The sequence below is a fragment of the Canis lupus genome, chromosome 18 (assembly GCF_011100685.1).
Source record: "Canis lupus familiaris isolate Mischka breed German Shepherd chromosome 18, alternate assembly UU_Cfam_GSD_1.0, whole genome shotgun sequence".
NCBI classification, from domain to species: Eukaryota; Metazoa; Chordata; class Mammalia; order Carnivora; family Canidae; genus Canis; species Canis lupus.
The window spans coordinates 27,673,765-27,685,170 of NC_049239.1; the positions used below are offsets into that span (position 1 = coordinate 27,673,765).

At 39.7% G+C, this 11,406-nt stretch overlaps 1 long non-coding RNA gene across 1 annotated transcript; it reads right to left on the bottom strand.

Annotated features, from left to right (window-relative positions):
* Positions 1-720: 720 nt before the first annotated feature.
* Positions 721-10,034, bottom strand: LOC119864117. The gene is made up of 3 exons (XR_005372933.1): positions 9,946-10,034; positions 8,577-8,614; positions 721-1,261 (listed from the first exon to the last, which is right to left on the bottom strand). It is a non-coding gene; the product is annotated as an uncharacterized LOC119864117 (long non-coding RNA).
* Between the last annotated feature and the right edge of the window lie 1,372 nt (positions 10,035-11,406).

The following is an 11,406-nucleotide window of genomic DNA, read 5'->3' on the forward strand; positions in this document are numbered from 1 at the left end:
TGGACTGAACAAGAGGTTAAAAAAGCAGATACCCGGAAGAGCGCCCATTACGTAGTTTGAAGTTTTGGGGTGTCTGAATGGCTCCGTTGTTTGAGAGTCTGACTCTTCATTTCACCTAACTCATGATCTCCATGTCATGAGATTGTGTAGAGCTCCTACACTGGGCTCTGTGCTCTCCCCTACCCCCTGTTCACATGCATATACTCTCTCTCTCTAAAAAGAATATAAATAGTTCAAAGTGTTGCCTTAAAGTTACTTGTGAGACTAAAACCTGGTAAACAGGGAAGAACTTGGGTTTTTAGAATGGAAAGATAATAAGCAAATGTGAAATACATCCAACACTATCATTTACTTAAATACAAATACTGTGTAATTAGTTAGGTATATGAGATTTTGTGGCTTCTCCAGGACAACCTCTACAGCCCTACGGCCAAAGCAGAAAGAGCAGATAGGTGAGATAATTTAGAAGCATAGATAAGATTTATAAAATATTCAGAGGGTTAAATGTTCTTGGTTCTAGGGATAGAAGTCATGAGTGAGGAGGAAGGCCTGCACTGCAAAGAGTAGATTAAAAGTCGTAGAGAAATAGGAGGGAAAGAAATGATTTAAGGATTTGATAATACTTCCAATGAAACAGCCTTGAAATATCTATTAGAGCTTATATAAAAACTAGTTTATAGTTTGTGATTTTTTGATCATGTCAGTCAGATTTTGCTAAGTTATGCAGCAATGACACTTTAAAAATCTCACTGGCTTACACACACAACAGTCCATTTCTCATTCTTGTTACATGGTGGTGGCTCCAGATCAGCTGTCGTTCTTCACTCTCGCATAAGTTGTCTTTGTTCCAAGATTCTGGGTGAAGAAGTGGCTCCTACTTGAGACATGAGCTTTTGCGTCGCAGAGAGAAAGAGCAAGATGGCTGGCTCTTAAATCTTCCCTGGTTCTTAAAGCTTGTGCTCAGTCATGTCCAGGGTGTATCCAATCACATCCCGGGGCCAAAGTAAGGCACATAGATCAACTCCTGCATCGGTAGGATGGGGGCTGTATATTCCTCCCAGTGGAGGCCCAGTAAATCTCACAACATCGGGGGAAAGTTCTTCAAGGCCTGACTCATCTTTTATAAAGAGAAGGTGGGAAGAAAAAGCAAGACTTTTTTGACTCACCTTTCATTAAAAAGTAGGCTCTCTCCTCGCTATCTGTGAAAATGTCTGTCAGTTATGAATCCTTGCTCCTTTACTCTCTGGACACCTATTGGAAACTAGGAATGACAGACCAAGTAAGTAGCAGCATACTGATAAATTCACAAATTATTTGCAAGTGAATAAAGCTAAACAGAGGAAGTGGAGCAGTGGGAAGTAGTTGGGGTTGAACAGTCATTGTGAAAGTACAGAAATAAAAGGAATCTGCCTGTTTTTCATGGGGTGGCTGTATGGGCTCCATTGAGCAGGACACCGACCTCATTGAATCATGAAGGACTCCGCCTCAATCTGGCAGTTGATGTGATCTGACTTCTTTTTCTGAATTTTTAGTTGGCATATAGAACATTACATTACCAAGACTTTTCATTTCATCTTCCTGCTATTGATAGTAACACCGTTAACTGTAACAACACTAATATTGGTGTGTGTTAGCTCATCATTTAAAAACACTCTCCTATAATCCAATTTCGTTCTCACACAAATCCTGTATGATACATTGGTTGGTTATCCTCTCATTTTACTCTTCCACCCCATCCACCGTTCCCCTTTATGTGCCATTTTGTGTGTTTCCTAGGACGGGCTGGGCTGGTTCATACTGTTTTACCTGGACTCCATGATCTTAGACTTACAGTTGGGTTCAGTCAAGGGGAGAAGGGTGAGGTAACATGGCTATGGAAAGAAGTTTGACCTTTATCAAAGGACTTTTTTTTTTTTTGTCACTAGAAGTCCAATGCGCTATCCATTGCGCCACAGAGCCACCTGACTTTTTTTTTTTTTTAATTCCAAGAGCATCCTGAGAAGCTGGCAGGAGGCAGAGCACGTTTCTGTACATCCAAAGGCCTACCTGTAAGAGAGGAGTTACAACCCAACCCCTTCCTTGAGCCAAACAGTGGATAAGATTATCAATAATTTTATCAATAAAAAGAATTCTGCTCTGCTCTTCAGAGATTATGCATTCTCTATAGGGAAAGAAAGACATACCTAAGCAAGTATTTCATGAGGGCTCCAATGATACAATCTCTATTCCCAGTTACTCCGGGTAAGATTTTTTCCCCACATCCTTGCAATGCCATCACCATCACCATTATCATCAATGCTGTCAATAAATGGCATGCTCTAAAGGGATGTTGTCAATTGTTTCAGTTTAATGCAACATGGAGATTTATAAACCTGAAGCCTCAGCATGTAGATGATACAACAGTTATTCATGACCCTTTGGACATTCAAAACATGGGCATGGCCACCAAACCTTCTCAGCATACCCCACCTGCCCTTCTAGCTGTCTTCAATACCAATGTCATAGTCACAAGGTGGGCCTGTTGAGCTCAGCCAAGGTCTACTCAGATCATGTCTTGGCTTTATCTTAAGTTAATATCCTAATGGAACCCTTGCTGTGGAATTTGCAACAATCCATTTGGGGAGGGGGGAGGAGGGTTACTTATGACAGCCTTCTCTTTTATGCCAACCAAAGCATTGCAATATAAATTAGTACCTCAAAACTGCTTACTCCCCGTAATTAACTCTGCTCTCGGAATAGCTGTTTTATAACTGTTGCAAATCAAAGTACTATGCCACTGAAGTATTCACTTGCCAGGAGACCGTGACATCTCATCCATTAAAGGGATGATGTTTAGAATGATGTTTAAAAGCAGACTCTTCTCCTTTTCTTTTTGAAAGATTGCTTCACTGAAGGGATATTGCCTTGAGTTGTACAGAGAGAAATGGGAGTTGAATCAACAGCACTTGTACAATGTGTATGCCTGCCCCCCCTTACTCTCCTCCCAGGAGCTTTGGAATTTGCATGGCTTAGCCAACTGGAGGCTGTACTGATAGAACTCAGAGTGGGTTGGCAGCACTGGAATGTCTAAGAATGTACTAGGCTCATAGTCTCCATTTTTTTCAGAATTTACCTCTTAAGAGGCAGACAGTGCTTTTGAGGACATGGCTAATAGTCCCTAATTCCTTGGGTGTTCATTGCGGAATGCTATTATCCTTGCTAAGGTAATTTGCTATTAATATGGATGTAATCCACAATGCTATCAAAATTTTCACTGTAATGCAGTCTTCATAAATGTCTATTACTGTTTGAACAGCTCCTGATTCTGGAGTTTGAATTAACCCCCTTGAAGATGAGTCAGAGTTATTCCGCACGGTGCCGCAGTGCATAGTTAGTTGCAAATGCAGCAGGGGCCAGGGGAGCATTATTTACTCATGTAGACCGTACCTTCCTCCCACGGTCATATGGGAAAGGCCCAGATGGTGTGTATCACACAAAGGACGTCTCCTAGTTATGAGAAACCAATAGCAGAATAAAACTTACGCCCCTAAAATCTGCCTCATTATTTGCTTCAAGTTAATGCTATCAATGTAATATGGTGGATATACCTGGTGAGGTGTTTCTGCCTTTTATGCCTCTGAAGAAAGTGGCTTTGCTTTGTCCCGTCATCAGCTGTTACAATCAGGAGTTAAGAAATTTTCTGTGCTTGAGACACAAGATCGAGTTGATGATAAACTAAGGTTAAGAAATTTGAGGGATTTGAACATGGGGATTTGGAAGAGAAGAATTAATCTTTGAATAAACACAATTTCAAGATGCAGATAATTAAAATTTTATCTTTGATTTCGCAAATAGATTTGAAGACGCAGGAGGTCCATGAAAAAGCAGTCAATCTTGGCAAATGGCTTTCTTTTTTTTTTTTTTTTTTCCTATTTGGTCAAAAACCCTTCTTCACAGTTGATTTTGTTCTTCCTATTCAGGGGTCCACGTTTTAACTCCTTTATTGGACTGTGAGCTGAAGGTAAGAAAGGAAGCTCAGTGCGACTCTGTGCCTCCTCCAGTACCTAGCATATTTTGCAGAGTAAGTATTTAAAAGCTGTTTGTTGAATGGAAATATGATTTAAGTGGTGGTGAGCTGCACTGGCTCAATATAATCCAGTCTTAAAACAAAGAAGTAAACACATGCTGACTTCTTCCTGACAAATCCCCTGCTCTATTTACAGTAGACCTCTCTGAATTTCCTTAAGGTGTATTTTCACCAATGTTAGGATGTCCGCCCATATTAGGCAGTTCTGGTGACTCCTTGCTTTATACTTATCACTTGAAGAAGGTTGCATAAAATTTCCCGTGCCGAGTCTGCAAAAGTTGGTCAATAAACTAGAAGATACTTTGCACACATAAATCTAATATACCAGCATTATCCGATTTCCAATATGTAAAATATACTTACATCCCATTTGTTTTTTTTGGAAAAAAATATAATTCCTGGCCTGAAAAGCAATGCAAATAGATGTCCTAAATTTGCAAATATTTGCCTGGCACTGACACTAGATTTATTTAATGCCACGACTTAAACATATTTTAATAGATTCCCAACATTAAAAAAAAAAAAAAAACAGTGAAAGAGCTTGGTCTGCTCAAATAAAATGATGAATAAATAAATATAGCAGCTAATAATAGAAAGAAATATGACATAAATTACGGTAAGCTGGAAAGTAATTGTAGAAGTTTATGGTTATTGGGCTGAATCTAATATGATGTTAAATTTCTACTGGCATTTCAAGAGCTGTCCTAATTAATCAATTGGTAATTGCAGCTATGATTACTGGCTGTGATTATGATTAATTGCCAATTTTGATTGATCCTCCAATAATTCTGGCATGTTCTTCAATATAGAATCTCTGCTGCATTAAGTAGGGTTTTGGAGGCAGAGTTATTAAAAGCAAATAATCAAACCCTTCACTCTCATTATGGATCTGTCCTCAGGGGACAAGATTTGTGACGGTGGAATCATGGATAGATTCACAGTGGGGGAAAGCCAAGAGAGGACAACATTATGCTAGAGATTATTTTAATAAAATAGACTCATTGTGGAGATGGAGTGTACATTTTATAATGATTCATTCACTTCAGGCTTACATTCATTACACCCCCTACTAGTTGAGCTTCCTTCATTATAACAGTATGATCTCTTCAGCCCAGTCCAATCACTACTACCTTTTTCAGCCCTATGAGGAGTGGAAATAAATATCCCTGTGCTTTTCCAACTGTCACATAAAAAAAAAAAAAAAAAAAAAAAAGTTCATTATCCAGTTCTTTGGGCAAGTACCGTGAACCTAAGGTCACACACAGAGGAAAAATATTTCTGGGGTTACATTATAAATAAGAAAGTCTTGAAAGTCACTTTCTCTAATATGTCCTTAACCTGGTGCCGGTGGAGGTGCACAGGGGGCAGTAGCGCTTCTGCAGCGGAACGCGGTAGTTTGTTACCATGAGAGCTCCCCCAAACTACTGATCGAACGTCTCTTTGAAGAGCCTCACACTTTAGGTTAAAACAGTCACTTCAGGAAGGTGAGCTTATTGGAAAATCAGACTCATTTTCAACAAATAAGAAAAGGGAATCAGAATATATGTGCCATAAGGGCAGAGTACGTATCTTTTATGCTCTGCTGCAGCTTGAGTACTTTAAAAGTACCTATACTGGGGTAGAAATCCAAGAACTAATGAATACATGAAAACATGAACACTTGTACATTCCCTCCTCCCAAGGGTAGAGACTTGGCATGTATTGAGAATTGACTCATTATCTCATTACATATAATTTATATTTAATTTGTATTAACTGCATTATATTGCATTATATATATTTCATCCTCCTAGCAGCTTCCTAAACCTTACTTAGAACCATGAAAACATTAGAAAGGTAAATAACACAGTTAAATCCACATAATAAGTAGTTGGCAGTCGAATAAAGGACTTGAGCTAAGCTCACTACAGCTCCAAAGCTCATGCTTTTGACTATTACAATTTTCTGCCTAATTTTCAGAAATGCCTAGAAGGTCAGTTGTTTCGTCCCAATCTTACAAAACAACGGGCCAGGTTACCAGAGTTGATAGTGGACTTTGGACTTGAATCCATCCGAGTGTTGCTGAAACCCTTTCCTCCATGCCCTGCCTCTGCCCCATCTTTGCTCTTTGTGGATTTGCTTCCCCAGAGCACTCTGCTCATGAGGCTGATCTTCCAGCGATGTGTGACACCACCCTCATCCCTAACTCTGTGGCCAGGATATGGACTTGTATTAGATTCCTACTGCTACTCTGACAAATTACCACAAACGTAGTGACTTAAAACAACACAGATTTATTATTTTGCAGTTCTAGAGGTTGTTAAGTCCAAAATCAGCCTCATTCGGCTAAAGGAAAGATGTCAACAGGGCAGGCCCCACCGGAGGCTGTTGGAGAGAATCTGTTTCTTTGTCTTTGCCTTCTAGAGGCTGTGTGCGTTCCGCGTCCCATGGCTCCACCTCAAAGCCAGTAGGCAGCATGGTGTTATCACGTCTTCTTGACTGACTTGCTTCTCTTTCCACAGCATCTGCTTTGACTAACTCTCTTGCCTCCCTTTTATGAGGAGACTTGTGATTATGCTGAGGCCACCCAGATAATCCAGGAGGGAATCTTCCCATTGCAAGATCTTTAATTTACAAAGTCTCTTTTGCCACGTAGGGTAACATTTTTAGGATCTGGGGATTAGGACACAGACCTCTTTGGGGAGCCATTATTCATCTGCTGTAGACCTATGTGGTCTCATCTGGAATGTCTTACCCTTCAATTTGCCTCAAGCATACCCATTTTCTTGCTTTTAGGATTGGGTTAATAATATATCCCTAATCTAAAAAAGAATAAGAACCATCGTTCAGAAATATCCATGACAGAATTGTTTATGCTTGTCAAGTGTTGGAAGCCATATTAATATCATTTATTAAAGGCTCCTAGTTATTGAAATACTGACAAAAACAGTGATGGAAAATGAAGGCTTGCTTATATATATATATATTTTTTTTTTTTGGCTTGCTTATATTTTAAGTAAAAGAAGGAGGATACAAGACAGTGTCAGCCTTGTAACATTTATGTATTCAAATAAGTTTAGAATACAATACAGGAACTTGAGTGTAATTTATGGGAAATTATTTTCATTAAACCTTCCTTAGTATTGTTATCTTATTCTCAGGCTTTCATCTCCTCCATGTTACTTTCACTAAACACCAGCCTTCACTGATATCCTATCTTTTCTATATTATGCTTTATAATGTGCACCTGAAAATTTAGCTTACTTAGTATTGCATGGTGCAATCTTTTCTACCCAGCTTGCTTGTGTGTTTCAGAATCCCAGACCACTTAGTGTGTAACTGAACATTCGACAAAGGTCTATAGATGATATCACATTCAACAAATACATGTGGAATGTATACTATGCACTGTCACCAGGTGTCCTACTTTGCCTGGACTAGAACCATTTATGTCTGTCTTCCCGTAGGAATTACTTAGAGGGCCTCTTTCACTTGCAAAAATATCCTGATTTGAGTGATAAATTATGTAATTCCCCTAGATACGTAGCAAGTGTTATGAGTCGGTCTCGGTAATAACAGTAAGCCGAGGTTCCTATTGTCAACAAAAGAGCCCTCAACAATTTGAGGCAGCAGAGCCAGCAGAACAGTAGTTCTCCCAAATGCCTACATCCCCATCTCGGGAGCCTGTGACTATGTTGTACTACATACACAGCATAGAGGGGTTAAGGTTGAATATGGGATTAAGTTTGCTGTTCAGTTGGCCTCAAAATAAGAGGATTATCCTGGATTGCTAGGGTGCACTTAATGTAATCACAGGGGTCCATAAATGGGGAAGGGAGAGGTGGAAAAGAATAAGAGGCAGATGTGACTATGGAGGAAAGACAGAGAGAGATGCAACATTGCTGGCTTTGCAGGGGGAGGCAGGGTAGTATGACCCAAGGAACACGAGCCTCCTCTGGAAACTGGACAAGGCAAGGGAGCAGATTCTCCCCCATAGGAAATGCAGCCCTCCCAACACTTTAATTTTAGCCCCATGATACCCATGATAGACCTCTAGAACTGCAAGATAATGCTCTTGTGCTGTTCTAAGCCACTGCACTTGTCATAATTTGTTACGGCAGTAATAGCAAATTAGTGCCTTTTTACAATTCTGGGGGTGGGGGTGAAGAAGCCCAGTGGTCCTGGGGAGAGCAAGCAGCCCGTGTTGAGAAGCAGACCTACGGCATCCCCGGATGTGCTGAGGGTGAGCCCACGCCGCAGCAAGGCTGTTCCAGCAGGCAAGGCCAATGTGCCAGGTTCACCGACCAAAGGGTGAATGCCTCTTTCCTTTGCCTACTCCTTCATAGCTTTAAAATGATAAGACTGTCAATCAGGTTTTTAAAAATTCTCACTATTTCCTTCCTCAACAAGATGACTGGCAATAATGGTGGTCAACCCTCCTGGTCTGCCCAGGACGAAGGGATTCCCCAGGGTGAGGGACTCTCAGCGCTAACATCAGGACAGTCCCAGGGTAACTAGGGTTGTTGTTTACCTTCCATATGGCACCATATTCCATTCACCCAAAAAGATCTCCAGGTAGGAATGTGTAGCATAAAAAAACAATAAAGAGAAAATAGAAATAAGCAAAAGCAATCGTTATTAAAGTTTTAAAACTTCAATTCATGACATTAAAGTACATAAGGGGATACTCTTAGACATTCCCATAAAAACAGAAACTATATAAACTCAAACTTGAGGAACAATGCCACGTGTAAAACTTTGTGAGCTGTCTTCGTCTAATAGACGTCACAGAAGGAAATGAACCAAATTAGCATTTCTTTCTTCCTTCCTTCCTTCCTTCCTTCCTTCCTTCTTTCTTTCTTTCTTTCTTTCTTTCTTTCTTTCTTTCTTTCTTTCTTTCTTTCTTTCTTTCTTTCTTTCTTTCTTTCTTTTTCTTCTTTCTTTCTCTCTCTCTCTCTTTCTTTCTTCTCTCTTTCTTTCTTCTTTCTTTCTTCTTTCTTTCTTTCTTTCTTTCTTTCTTTCTTTCTTTCTTTCTTTCTTTTTCTTCTTTTTTTTTCTCATGGAATCATGGAATTGTATAATTGAAGGGACTTTAGATTTCTCAAAATTTGTTTCTGAGAAGCCCTAATGTCTATGGGATGCCTCAAAGATCATGGTCAGGAGCAGAAGGAAGATTGAGGGATGCTTTTCCCTCTGCTCCTGCCTGGACCAAAGCCATCTGCAGTCTTTATTTGACACTTTCCTTTGCAAAAGCAATCTTTGGTTAGAATATAAGTGAAAACACTGTTTTTGTACAAACCTGTTTTGTCCCAAATGAGGAAACAAAATCCCACAGAGAGAAATTATTAGTCCAAAGTCACACAAGTCACAACCTCAGGCTCCTGACCAGACCCTATTTCTTTTCTACAGGAACCTAGAATTGTCTTAGGAAAACACGTAGATGTGGTCTTCTGTGAGAATATCGTGTCTGATAATAAAACAGATACCAACTACCGAATGATCCAGAAGGTTGGAACTTGCACGATTTTTTTTTTATTGTGTGAAATCATAATATCACTAAATGCTAGAGCCAGAAGGAATATTTTCAATTGTCTCATATTAGTTAGGATCCATGATCCATGGAGGTTAAGGGAGATTTTCTAAAGTCACTCAACTAATAAATGGCAGTATCAATACTGAAATTCCAGAGGAATTCCATTGTGCCACACTTTTCCTTTCATATTAGTTGTTGTTATTCTTTTAGTTTCTTAAACAGTCATCTGTAAAATTACTCAAGTCCAGCCTTTTCTTTGGACAATAACTATAATAAATATTGCCGGGATAAAATATTCAAGTAGTGAAGATTTAATTGCTGAATAATTTAGAACTGAAAAAGGAAAACAAGGACTAAGTTTACTTACCAAGTGAGTCTACAAGGGTCCTCAAAGACATGTGATGATTTTCAGAAAGAATTAGTCAAATCCAAAGGCTTGCTTTGACTCAGTGTCGCCATTTCTCTGAATAGAAACAGCTCTGAGTTTAGTTGATTTGCCAAAGTAAATGAAAGCTATGCTATTCAGGATTCTGGGAGAGGAGATGTGCCACGTGGTCTGATAAAAGCACTTGATTCGGATACAGTTGTGGCTGAAAATTAAACTTGAGATTGCTGCTTCTTGAGGTAAGAGGAGCCAAAGCAGAGGAAGGAACTCCACTCACTGAGGAGCCCCCTCATCTTGAACCCTTCCTGGATATGCCAACAGCCTTCTCCTTGAGTGAAGTGTTCTGGGCCCTTTGATCTCCATCCAACAAGATAGGTCACCCACTCTCTCAGTGAGCTTGATCAGTAGTGAAAAGGAGTGAGTACTTCAGATAAGGAAAAGAAAGCAATGAACATTTGGAAGGTGTTACGCTGGATACTTTATATATTATCTCAGTCAACACACAACAACACCCTAAGGGATAGGATGTTTGCATTAGGATTCTTTGCATTGCAAGCGACAGAGTCATAATGAAAACCATGTTAAAAGTATATGGGAGTTGAGGGTCTCATGCAGCTGAGAGTTCTAGGAGTGTCTCAGGCCTTAACAAATGTGAGTCTCAGATACTATCCTTTCTCTCTCCCTCCTTTCTTCTCTCTTTCTCTTCATGTTGTGGCATCATTTCATGCGCAGCGGGATGGAATACACAACTGGGTCTTCTGGGCTTAAATCACTTGAGTAACTCAGAGGATGCTGGTTAACCTGGCATGGGCATGTGACCATCCTGGAGCCAATCTTCATAGCTAAGGAGATGGAGACTAAGACTGATCAAGTCTACATCACACGAACAACCCTGGGACAAGGGAGGGGCTAGAAGAAGACCAAAATGGAGGTCGTGTTAAGTTGGCGGTGAGGGTTGGTGGTGTTTCCCCAATAAAAGAAGACTTCTGTCAACAGAAGAGGAGGGCTACTGAACTAGCAAATGTGAAGAGGTGTCCATTGGAGTATAATTTTCCCCACGTAGAAATGAGTAATAAAGATTTCATTGTGCGTTTCAAGGTCATAGGACTAATACATACATGATAGATGGGACCTGGAGCTGGTTTACCTTATTCTGAAGTCTGTACTGTGTCTGCTGTAGGCCCTGTGCTGCTCCAGTATTCATAGACCCTTGAAAGGGATAGTTTTTTTTTTTTTAAACAACATTAAAATTACTACATTCAATTTAATAATAGGACTAAAAATCATGCTATTAAGTTATAGAAATTATTATTTTGGGAGAATATAAATGTTTCTCTGGAAATTGTTTAGCAAGGAGCTTGGCTTTCATTGTCGTTTTAAAATGTTTTAAAAGAGACATTACAATCTCTTAAGACCACTAGAAGAGTCTTTTAGTGGCTTATA